The sequence below is a fragment of the Agrilus planipennis genome, unplaced genomic scaffold (genome assembly GCF_000699045.2).
Source record: "Agrilus planipennis isolate EAB-ADULT unplaced genomic scaffold, Apla_2.0 scaffold161, whole genome shotgun sequence".
In the NCBI taxonomy this organism is placed as follows: Eukaryota; Metazoa; Arthropoda; class Insecta; order Coleoptera; family Buprestidae; genus Agrilus; species Agrilus planipennis.
In genome coordinates, this window is record NW_020438889.1 from 428,824 (window position 1) to 440,675 (window position 11,852).

At 32.0% G+C, this 11,852-nt stretch overlaps 1 long non-coding RNA gene across 3 annotated transcripts; it reads right to left on the reverse strand.

Moving 5' to 3' along the window:
• Nucleotides 1–11: 11 nt before the first annotated feature.
• On the reverse strand, nucleotides 12–5,142 carry LOC108737976. Of its 3 annotated transcripts, XR_003232621.1 has the most exons (5): nucleotides 5,038–5,142; nucleotides 1,462–1,667; nucleotides 600–822; nucleotides 330–454; nucleotides 12–263 (listed from the first exon to the last, which is right to left on the reverse strand). It is a non-coding gene; the product is annotated as an uncharacterized LOC108737976 (long non-coding RNA). The 3 variants fall into 3 exon arrangements; XR_003232622.1 differs by lacking the exon at nucleotides 1,462–1,667 and having other exon boundaries at nucleotides 5,038–5,140; XR_003232620.1 differs by lacking the exon at nucleotides 5,038–5,142 and having other exon boundaries at nucleotides 1,462–1,741.
• Nucleotides 5,143–11,852: the final 6,710 nt, after the last annotated feature.

Genomic DNA, 11,852 nt, shown 5'->3' on the forward strand with positions numbered 1-11,852 from the left:
GTCATTTAGTTGTATACTATATTGAATTCAAACTGAATGGTAATTATTAAAAGTCAGGATTGTTCAAAACTAATAATTAAATTTAATAAAATTAATGTTGGAAGTATTTTATTAATATGGACTGAACATCAGACTCTTGGATACATAATTATGACATCATTAGGTAAACTCGCACTTTTACTATCTGAGTCCCTTCAATGCAGTTGTACAGTTTTATTTTGGGAAGAACAAAGACAAAGACTGCATCTTATTTATCTGAAAGACTAAAATCATTCTTAAAGGAAATACATATATTAATTAATTAATTAATTTTTACAAATGAATTATACCTAATAACGTAAAGAAAGTTTTAAGCTGTTAATTTTTATTCAAACTGCTTCTTTCTGGCCTTCAACTTCTAGTTCTAGGCATCACTACGAAAGATTGATATATTACTGAAAAACTGTCTAAGATCCTAAAAATAATTGTACATATTTAAACAGAAATTGATTACTTATGACAATAATATGATCGGTTTCATAAATAGTGAAAATTATTTGTAGATCTATATAATTTAGATTACAATGGTTGACTAATTCTACAATTTTTCATGTACCAACCTGGTGATGCTTCGCTAAAATTATTCCATTGTACTCTTGTGTATATACGAAATTAACGCTAAAATGTATAATTTGTGTCACACACATTTTGATTTTCAAATAACCAAATCAAAGAATAAACTGGTGGAGGCAAACGACTTTTGCTGATATGTAAACATTTTATTATCGTGCCCAGGAAGGGCCTAATCTGAACACTTTTCGTTTTTAACCAACATTGTCAATCCTAAGAAATTGCATAATATAACAGTTATACAAAAATTTAAATACGGTTTTGAAAAGAATTAGAAGCCCGCATCAATAAAAGCTAATAGAGGATATCATAAAATTAACTTCGTAATATGCTTTCACTGCTAAGGTCTTGGCCTTGTGTGTTAAGTTTTGGACTTGACCATTTAATCTGATACTTACGTCTTTTATAATAATTCTTTTAAGGGCAAATTTTTCTTTTTTCTTATGGAAACTCGAGCACTTATCCTTCCTATAACGCGTAAATTAAGTCTTCCTCCAATTCATAAATTAAAATTTAGCAAAAAAATAGTGCAAGTTATTTGAAGGAGGTAAAAATAAATATACGGTGTGGTATGTGTAATATAATCAGAATTTTACATAGATTCCAGACATGAAACGGAAAATATCGGGTATACTTAAAAGTAACACACGCAATACTTCCTTGGTTGCCCTATAAACCTTCTACTTAGTTTTTAGAATGATCAGTTACAAAAAATGCAAACTTTTTTCCTGACTTTTGTAAATGAATTTATTTTTTATATTACTGTATGTATCAAATCATAGTGTTACTAATTTGAATAATTAATAATAATAATATTAATGATCAATATTAACACATGTTTCGGGTAGGTACCTTTTTTTTATGGAGTAACTACAGTTTTCCTCAACTTGATAAAACAAGCCTTGTTACATTTCCTGATGTCTACAGAATACTTTTCAGATCATAAAAACTCTTAAAAACATTTAGAAACATTTCTTCAAGTTTTACTGGTCTAAGGGGTATATCCAGTTATTTATACCATAATGCCCTTTCTAATGTATGTATACCATATACATAACCTATTATAAATTCGTTTAAATTAAAAAAAAATAAAAGTTGGCATGAAAGTCTAGTCAGAGACATATTAGAGGCAGAAACAGGAGTTAGGAGGGGTAGAGGCAGACCTAGGTTAGATTACTGTTCGCAAATAGTTCAGGATGTGTTGTTCTAGTTTTAGAGAAATGCGAAGATTAGCGCAGGATAGGAAAGGGTGGAGGTGCGTGTCCAACCAGTCTTAGGACTGACGACCTCATGATGATGATGATGAAAAGTTTGAAACTATTGGGTCTACATTTCATGACGATAACTAGCAATACTTCAATATTTATATCATAAGGTTCTTTCATTTTGCGTTAAACTACAGGGTATTTTACAACCCTCAAGTCAACTAATTGTGGTTAAGCAGAAGAACTATGTAATGACTGATAAGAAATAAACAGAAATGTTATTCGTCCACACAGTTCCCTTATAAAAACAATATTGACAAATCTTAAATCAGACGTGTAAATATTTCCCAAGAGTTGAAATGGCGTTCACATGGGTTCTTGATTTGTCAACCTATTTCTACTGTTTGTTTTAATATTTTTAAAATACCAATTTGCCGTGTACTTTGAATCCAAATTGTATGTTTAAACAATATATGAAATAGGCAGACCTGTTTATTGCATATACTAAGATGCTTTATGACACTAACTACGCTATGTTAATTTTTTACCCATATTGAGGTTTTTCGTTAATGTTGAAACTGATGAAAGTTGAAATGAGTCCCGCAAATATTTTCCTCCGTTACAATTTGTAGTGCCAATGTTTATATTCGGTGCTTTTTATTTATAGCTTTGACGCATTGAGCTTATGAATATCAGGTATACATTTTTATGTTTGAAAAGTTTAAAACGTTATTAGAGCTTATTTTCCATTTACTTAGCTGACTGTATTTAAAATTGTAGGACATTTATTAAGAAGAATGTACCAAATTGTCCAAAAACAACCAGTAATACACCTATATTAAAATATCGCAATTTTTATTGTGATTATTATACATAGGTACGCAAAAATCAAATTGTATAAATTTATTAAAATCCAAAACAGAATTAAAGATACGAACAGTAGGTACTTGTTGTTTTCACAAAAGTTTGTAACGTGATTAATGAAATCATAAATGTATGGAAGGTTTTTAATAATATACGTAAATGAAAATTCACTTTCGCATGTCTCATGGTCATACAAACTAAGTTGTCAATAATATTGAATGTAAAATAAAAGCTTTAATTGTTAAATATTTTTTTCCTGAAAGCTGCTGACTTAATATCGACTCCAATACTAAACTTTTATTATCATTACAACGATAATTGACGGCGTGTGTTATTAAACAAAACTCACCTTTTCACAAATAAGTAAAAATTACAACTAATCAAACAACAGTTAACTGCTACTTCTTTTATACATCTACTCGTCGTATTACTGGACAGATGTGTTTAAATAATAGAGAAGAGGGAGCTTTCCAGGATAATAATTGTGGCATTTTTCAATAGAAAATTGATTCAAAAGAAAGATTATAAATTTACTTTCTTTTTAATTGGCATTGCAAAGTTGTAGATTTAGTTGATCTTAAGAAAAATCTAAAAGATTCAGGTCAGTTTCGATGTAACGCGGTGAGCTTTTTCACTGAGCAAATTAATGCTATTGCTATTCAGGGAGTTTTTTGGGATACCTAAATTTTAATTATGATACATGCTACATTTCAATTAAATCACGTGTAATTTCTTAAACACTACTGAAGGTCCTTTAGTTTAATTTTGTCTACTTTTTAAGACAACGACAAGTTTAATGTAAATAGTAACAGCGATTAACATCGTGAAAAAAATTTATCAGAAACAAGTGCAAATTAAACTGCTAACAATAATTTCCATGAAATATTGATTTTGTAAATATTGGCGACTTCATGTGACTCTAATTATCGCTTAAAGTAAACAAAATTAAAGTTAGTAAATGAGAAAAATCATAAATATGGTAAGACAAAAATGTGACAATTTTCATATATAACTAATGTGTGCAGGATTAATCTTTAGCTCTAAAACTTTTACACGGGGTATTTTACAGTAACTAACGAAGAACTAAAACAAAAACACTTTTAGAAGGATCACCACCGTCAAACTTTAATAAATTAAAACATCTACAGACGAAACTAAAGAGGGATAAACTGGTGCCCCGGAAAATCATTATCCGATGCATCCCTAGTAAGCAAATTTGCAAGGATATGTTCAGTTCCTTACGAAATTTCTAATAAGTTCCAATCACGTCAACTCGTTCCTGTAGAAATTAACAAAAGATGGGTGTGTAAAGTTGGTACAATATATGGTTTCGACTATCTCATTGTAAATGTGATAAAAAATTACTTTTCTTTAATTGATTACTGGTGTACCTAAGTTGATCAACGCGAGATAATTTCCACATTAAAAAAAGATACGTGATATCTCTTTCAATCGGTTTTTGTCAGATGCCGAAACAGGGCGATCTATATCACCTCCAACTTCATCTTGAAGAAGTTTATTTCTAACTTTGTATACCCCTTGAATGTTAGATTATGCTTAGTCTAAGTTGTCCAGAAAAGGAGAAGAAGAACTAAAAGGAGATAAGTCAGGACGGAAGGAGTAATAAGGATATAAAGCAGAGGATAGCGCAGGGTCGGGTCGCTATCAATAAAAAGAAGTCAGTTCTATGCTCGCGAACGGTTAATTTGGAAATTCAAAAAAGATTGTTAGAGGTGTATGTTTGGAGCACGCCGCTGTACAGCTGCGAAACATGGACAGTGGGCGCGGCGGAAAAGAAAATGTTAGAAGCGTTCGAAATGTAGTGTTACAGGCGAATGATGAGGATACCGTGGATAGAAGAAGAGGTATTAGAAACAATAAGAAAACAGATGACTCTATGGAAGTCAATAAGAAATAGGTGAGATAGGTTAGTAGGACACCTCCTCAGGCATGAAGGTCTAGTCAGAGACATATTAAAGGCAGAAATGGGAGTTAGGAAGGCTAGAGGTAGACTTAGATTAGATTACTGTTTGCAAATAGTTAAGGATGTAGTTTGTTCTAGTTTTAGGGAAATGCGAAGATTAGCTCAGGATAGGAAAGGGTGGAGGTGCGTGTCCAACCAGTCTTAGGGCTGACGACCTTATGATGACATATACCTACATCTATAAATAACCAATTCAACGGCCCAAATAATAAAAACCTTATTGAATGGAAAATGCCTATCTACTACCTAATATTTATAGAAAGCGATAAGTTTAGCACATGACTGAAATCAAGTCAATCAATTGTTGCAATTGTGTACTGTAATGGCTGAAAATTGTGATGATAAAATGTCGCTCCTCTTTAATGTTATACTCACGTGTCAATTTCTTATCTTTGTCCGTTATACACACTTACAAAATACATGCTATCTTTGCTTTTCAATGCATTATTAAGGTATTTATATTACCGTAATTCCCACTTTCGCATATGAATTCAAGTACCTCGTGACTTTTGTTCTATTTAAAAATGTTGATTTATTTCATTTTGTTGAAAACGAGATATCTTACGAAAGATCTCATAAACATAAATAATTAGTAGATAACGAGTTTAATAGATAAAATAGTCTGACAATTATTTAGTATTTCAATTAATTGCGAATTATTGTTATTTTAAACTATTAATTAACTAGTCGATTAACTGGATTAAATTTTTTAACCGTTTAATGTGTAGGTATATCAACACATTTAATTTGTTACTGTTGGACTTATTGGATTGGATGTATTTAATTGTATGTCAATTAAAAAAATAGTGAAAATTAAAGTAAAAGCGAGAATATAAGTAGGTATGCATCATTTATCTCAATTTCTTTACCGAATTTATTAATTACAGTATCAATAGGTATCAGAAGTTCCGATTACTGTGCGAAAGTAGTAAGAGCATATAAGTGGACACCTGTTCTTCAATTGTTTCTGCAGCGATTAATGTTGAGGATAAAAGAGGATAAAAAAGTATTTATTTAATTCTGATGCCCAATTTTCGTACTGGCCATTAACTAAAAGACATATTAGTTCAATTGCTTTTCGCTACAAGGGCATAATCAATATAATAGCAAATAATTAGTTTAGTTAAGTGCTTATATCAGAAATCTTACGATAAAAGGTTTATTTTAAGATTTGTTTAGGAAAATTACCAAGATATTTTTGGTGATGTAGTTTCTAGCATTTAGTTATGGGTTTCTTGAAACTTGAGTGAGCTGGTTTGATTGGGATGTTTAAAAAAATGATGCAGTATATACAATAGATAGACTAATAACGTTTAACATCTAAAATTGTTACGGGCTTTAGTGTTTAGCATTAAATGTGCAGACTTTCCCTAAACTCGGCAACTTACACAAGAATACTGCGACATATCAACGTGATGAAATCTATTTCTATTTACCTATCGACGTTGTTCTATAAATCGCAGTGACACATCTAATAAATCACGAGTACTTTTATTGCTTTATCTGGACAAGATCAATTTTAAAAGTTTGATCAACCAGAAATTGTTTTTTTTTTATTTTTACTTGAGTATATCGTCGGCAATGTTCACACACCAACTACTATCTCCATTTTTTGTAATGTTTTAATTACAATGTTATCATCGTCCTTGTTTCTATGTATAATCATCGTGAAATGTTTTGAGAACTTTGTGTATATATGTCTTCAAGTAGCGGCGTAATATAAAATATACAAATAAGATATTTTGGTAAAAATAATAAAAACAAGTGACTACGAAGAGAACTTGCGCCCTGAAGGTTCCGTACGCTAACAATAATAATAACGTTACCCTTAGTAGAAAGTATCTGTCAATTTAAATTGGTGTGTGTAACAAAACTGTTTTTTTTCTATATCGAACAGTATAATTTGTGCAACATTCACATACTTATGCATATAAAAAATGCCGACGTAGTTCTTTGACATTGAGATAATAAACGAAAAGTATTCATTAATTAAAAATCAAGCCTGGCAATGTTAATAATAATTCTCTGAAAACACATAGAAGAAAACCGGAGGTATGTAAATTTCAGACGGATGTTTCAATCGAATAAGTTCTTCTTTTTAATAGATTTGAAAAATTCATAAGAAATGTAAATTAACAAAAATTTTATAGTTTAGCAATTTGGCGAACTATTGAGTCGTGGGGTTCAGATTTGAATTTAACTGCAAGCTAAACGAGAACAATATCCATATCCAGATTGCGATGTCTAGAAGAAGGTGATTGACCAAGTAAGTATTTGGTGGGTTTTGCAAAAAAATAACACCAATAATTTATTTTTTCCTTTTGAAAGAAAAGTTAAAGTCGAGTTGCTCGATAAAAAGACGAACAAAATGAGCCCCAGTTGAACTCAATTGGCCCAGCAAGAAAGACATACATATTAACTATTAAAATTTGCACTCGTTATTTTTTTTTGCAAAAGAAAAGAAACTTTTTATACATCAACCCCGACAGGCAACAGCTCGCGGCAGCAGCGCAGGGTAGCAGTTACCGACTTCCCCTTCGTATCGCTGACGCTCGACAGCCAGTCAGACATGTGCAAATTAACAGTTTTCAATTATGTTTTTCTTATGTTTCCAACAGTTTTTTAGGTAAACAAGAACAGACATGCATAGAGTAAATCTTGAAAAACACAGCCCTCTTTGTTATATGTCACTTTTACTGAAAAGTGCTTTTTTAAAGCAGCGATTTGCAAAAACTGCACAATAATTGCAGCTTATAAATAATGTGGTATGATGCCTTGAATTACAAAAAGGAATTGTTAGTTTTGCTTAGACTTTTTATAAAAAAAAATGTACATTATCGATTATGATACTAAGTACGTATAGATCGAGTAGGTCCTTTTTAATTTTGTAAGCATGCGTAAGCGCTATAGACGTTTTGTCATAATTAAAACACCAGCGTCCTTCGCGGAGGTGTCATCTCTAAACGTCAGTAAACCGAAATTCACGCAGGTAAAACAGTTGACAAGTAGGTAGGTACTTAAGTCAATACCTTCACGTATAAAGAAGCACACAACTGTTTTTACAGTAGTCGCTGTAAATCGTTAATAACGATAAAGAACTGATTGTACCTAGACCGACAAATCGTAAATGCATTTAGCGGTGTCACTATTTATGTAAGATCGAAATTCACATAAACCATGTCCAGATGGATGTTGACTGCTAAAGGACAAAAAGTTCTTTTTTTATAATTCGTGCTGTGACATAAATTGTTACCTACCGTAGTTCGTTTGCTGGCATTCGTATAATATTCGGAATAATATTATGATAACTCCAGGTACGTTTTTCAAATATTATTTTATCAAAATACTAAGGTAATAATTCACATAGTATCCACAGTGAAGGATTTAAGAATAAATTTCCATATCCTTATAGATACTTTTTAGGTATTTACAGTGCATATTGGTGAAACTTTTACAATGTCTGATGCACAGTCAGCTTTTCTATAGANAAAATACTTTGGCTAAAATAGGATAGGAAAGTAAGGTTTAGTTAGTTTTCAGTATGAAAATGTGAAAGAGGGGGTCAAAAATTGGAATTCGATATAAGTAACATAAAATATGTAACCTCTGGTTAGTATTGCTACCTTGGGGATAGTTGTTAAGCTTAGTATAAATAATCATAGATATAACTTCATTTTGATTTGGTCAAGTTGACCGTGTTTATGTTGTTTCTTTTAATGTTTTATTTGTGTCAAGAACTCTTGTTTAGTTGAGAAAGAACGTGTAATTTAATTCTTTTATTCAGAATAAAATCACGTATGAAACAATCTTAGAAATATATCGGATGAAAGTTTGTGAAACTTATTTGTTGTATAAATGCAGGAATTTACTTTTTTGAATCAAACGAGACATTATCCCCGTTGATAATTAGGTTTATGTATTTTATAAGGTTTAATCTAGCAATCTGGCACCAATTAACAAGCGCTAGCGTATAACTTACTTCGAGGACTAGCTTGGTTTATAGGCAACCTCTTTAACATAGCCACTTTAATGTGCAGGACTTTAATTCTTACTTTAATAATTACATAATTTTGTAGTTATCCATTACGGTTTAATCCTTATATAGAACCAGGCTATCGACAAGGTTTTGATCAAATTAAATCACTAAACAAATTAAACATTTTTTACGTTTCAATATCAGGTTCAACTACCCTGTCCAAATTTTTTTTTGTGGTTTTCATTTAAATTGGGTTAATAATTACGTGTTACCATCATAAGTCTTCATCCCAAAGACTGGTTGGACACGCACCTTCGCTTCTTCCTATATCAACCACATGTTCGTATTTTTTGAAAATTATAGCACCTGCATCTCTATTTGCGGATGGTAATTCATGTTTCTGCTTCTAATATGTCTATAATAAGTAGTCCTGAGAAGGTGACCTATTAAAGAAGTCTCTACTATGCCCACGAGTGGTTAATTTAGAAATTCGAAAAAGTTTGTTAAAGGTGTATGTTTAGGGCGCGGCGCTGTACGGGTGCGAAAAATGGACAGTATGCGCAGCGGAAAAGAAAGCGTTCGAAATGTGGTGTTACAGGCGAATGGTGAGGATACCGTGGATAGAAAAGGTTAGAGTCAATAACAAATAGGCGAAATAGGTTAATACGATACCTTCTCAGGCATGAAGGACTAGTTACAGAAGCAGAAACAGGAGTTAGGAGTAGAAATAGACCTAGATTAGATTACTATTCACAAATAGTTGAGGATGTGGGATGTTCTAGTTTTAAGGAAATGCGAAGTTTAGCTCAGGATAGGAAAAAGTGGATGTGCGTTTTAAACCAGTCTTAGGACTGGTGACCTTATGATGGTGATGGGATTAGGGTTCCGTACCACTTTAGCTATGTTATAGGAAAATATAAGACACATAAGGGACAGAATTAAATAAATAGGAATAAGTTGCTCTAAGCACAAGGATATCTTAGCTTCTACGTAGTAGGAATTTCCTAAATTTCTCAATATTTCTGGTTTCCCTGGAAATTTCGTACATCTAATCAAAATTCCTTTATAGATATATTCTTCCTAAAAGTACCCCTTATTATCTACAACTAGGTCTTGTATAGATAATCAATTATATCTTTCTATCACTTTTCTGTCCTAACTAACTCCAAAATATCGGAAATCGGACGCTATATCTAATTGTTTTCCATCCTATTCTCCGGCTTTGCACTACAGTGTAGATTGGAGGATTGACCATTCACTAACATTAATAACTGATAAAAGTGTAGTACCCACAAGTTTTTCAGGTTCTATTAAGGATTAGGGTTCCACATTACAATAGCTAAATTATAGGGCACGATCAGACACTTAATGGATGTAATAAAACAAGTAGATAGTCATTGTATCTAGAGAATTTCTACGTATTTACAAATTTCTCTATAGTTTCAGCTTTCCTGGAAATTCTGTAACTCTAATCAAAATTCCATTACAGGTATGTTCTTCCTAAAAATACCTCTTATTATCTGCAACTAGGTCTAGTACAGATAAAAAACAGTTATATATTTATTAGGGCTTTATTTTATTAAGCTTTAATTCCTAATATGGATATATGTATTTCCGTAAGTATTAAAATTCAATAATTGTGGGATAAGTTATCAGAAATACTAATTATCTTTATTATGATAGAATAATCCTATAAACCAGTATGAACAACATTACATTGCTGATTAATACGAATTTTGCATTTATTTGATGTATTGTACACCTGAGTTTTGAATAGATTTCAATATCAACCTTTACATAATGATAACCCAAGATAAAAATGTTCAGTCCCTCAGAGTCTCTGAAAGTGAGACTCGAGTCTCCGTCTCTCATCCAGTCTCTCTAGTGGCGCTGAGAGAGACTGTCAAAAAAACTGTTTAGCGTCTCTGAACGAAAGACTCGAGTCGCTCATAGAGAGATCCTCATTTCGTATCCACTCTCTGAACGAGAGACTCGAATCTCTGAACGAGAGACTCGAATCTCTGAACGAGAGACTCGAGTCGCTCATAGAGAGATCCTCATTTCGTATCCACTCTCTGAACGAGAGACTCGAATCTCTGAACGAGACACTCGAATCTCTCAATAAGCGGCGTCTCGATAGACATGGTTTTCTAAGTTCAACATATTTCAGAGATCCCAGTATTTCTACGAGAGACTCGAGTCTCTCAATTTTTCGGTTCTATTCATTCAGTCTCTCTGTGAGAGACTCGAATCTCTGAATTAAGAATTTTATCGTTCGAGTCTCTCATACAGAGACTGTGAGAGATCTATAAAAACACCTAAACTATAACTGAGAGACTGTGAGAGACGCTCTCAGAGATGCTGAAAGACTCTGAGAGACTGGAGAGAGACTGAACATTTTTGTCTAGGGAAGTAACTATTAAAGAAAATGAAAAGAAGGGAAATTATTGAAGAATTTCCTTTCATATAATGTTATTTCAGTACTAAATTTTTAAATGTACTTATCTGGCAGTCATCGTTTACATGGTTAACAGTCGAGTTATTGTCTTTGAACTGTACAATATGAATGTACTATGGTTCGTCATTTACTCATTTAGCGGCCCAGAACATTTTAAAATACCTCTGCTGTACCACAATCAGCAGCGGGCATCTATTTCACTTGAATGAAAAGAGTCAGTGTAATGTGATACTTAATAAAAATAATGATAGTGTTCGTTTCCACTAGCAAATTTCGAACGACTTATTTTCATTCATATATTAAATGGAGTTCTTTGAAACTGCATGAAACACTAAAATCCTAAATTCCACGTAAGATTTCATTTTGGGTGCCGAAACGGTTTCAGAAAGTTTATGTGGAATTTAGGGTTTCAATAGTTTTTTAATTAGTTTAGAATAAAAATAGGTCATTCAGTGAAATGAATAAAATTCTTTCGTAATTTGTATTAAACATTCTATGACAGCTTTAAAAGATAATAGAGATTCAGAAAGTAGACTCTTAAGTGCAGTTTCATTCCCTGATTGCTTACGTAGGGAGTAATTCTTTCCTTGGGCGTATAATAGCCACTAAGAATAAATTATTACATTAATACAATTGCACGTTATAATACAGTAGTTGAATGTTTGTGATAGTATTGTAAAAAAGTTATTATAAATGTAGTTAAAATGCATTGAATTTCAGCGACAAAATAGATAAGAAAAAATATAACAACAATTT